The sequence below is a fragment of the Wolffia australiana genome, chromosome 5 (assembly GCF_029677425.1).
Source record: "Wolffia australiana isolate 7733 chromosome 5, ASM2967742v1".
NCBI lineage: Eukaryota > Viridiplantae > Streptophyta > Magnoliopsida > Alismatales > Araceae > Wolffia > Wolffia australiana.
The window spans coordinates 5,712,025-5,712,802 of record NC_135839.1 but is presented as its reverse complement, the minus strand read 5'-3'; the positions used below and the strand labels follow the sequence as shown (position 1 = coordinate 5,712,802).

General features: G+C 40.7%; 1 non-coding gene across 1 annotated transcript; it reads right to left on the bottom strand.

Annotated features, from left to right (window-relative positions):
* Positions 1-333: 333 nt before the first annotated feature.
* Positions 334-442, bottom strand: LOC144704040 (small nucleolar RNA R71). Its single transcript, XR_013581727.1, has one exon. It is a non-coding gene; the product is annotated as a small nucleolar RNA R71 (small nucleolar RNA).
* Between the last annotated feature and the right edge of the window lie 336 nt (positions 443-778).

The following is a 778-nucleotide window of genomic DNA, read 5'->3' as shown; positions in this document are numbered from 1 at the left end:
CGACACCCTCCGGAAGCCTGCGACAAACGGATGTAAATCTGAACATAGGTGAGGGTATCTTATTCAGGTATGATAATGCTTTGATACATTCTTTACCTGAATTTAACAGATTACCTGCACAAAACCTTCTAGAATTCCTAGATGACTTTCATATTAGATGTTCCTCCCAAAACGTTCCAGGATTATCTACATAAATGCTTAAAATGAAATATTTTCCATTGACATTAAAAGATAAAGCATTTTCCTGGTATCGTAATTTAGGAATTACTTTTAGTACTTGGGATGAGATGTAGGGAAAATTTCTGCAGAAATTTTACCCTCTCTCCAAAACTAATTTTTATAGAAGAGAAATCCATAATTTCCACCCCCATGAAGGAGAGGCTTTTAGTGAATCATGGGAGAGGTTCAATGACCTGCTGAGGAAATGCCCTCATCATGGAATTGAACAATGCCAATTAGCCCAAATTTTTTATGAATCTCTCTCGGATTTCATGAAGAACAAGGTGAATCTAGCCACCGGTGGAACATTTTATACGGCATATGAGGATGAAGTTTTGACATTTTAGAGAGAGGTGCAGAAACTGATTTGCAGGAAATTGGAGCACATGAAAATGGAAGAAATCTGCAGCCCAAGAGGGCAGGAGTGCTGCAAGCAAATGCCAAGGAGGGGGAGCTGCAAGCAAATGCCAAGGAGGGGGAGCTGCAAGCAGGCTTAAGGGAGACCAACCAGAAGTTGGAGGAGCTCACCTCCACCTTGAAGAATGTCTTTCTAGGTAAC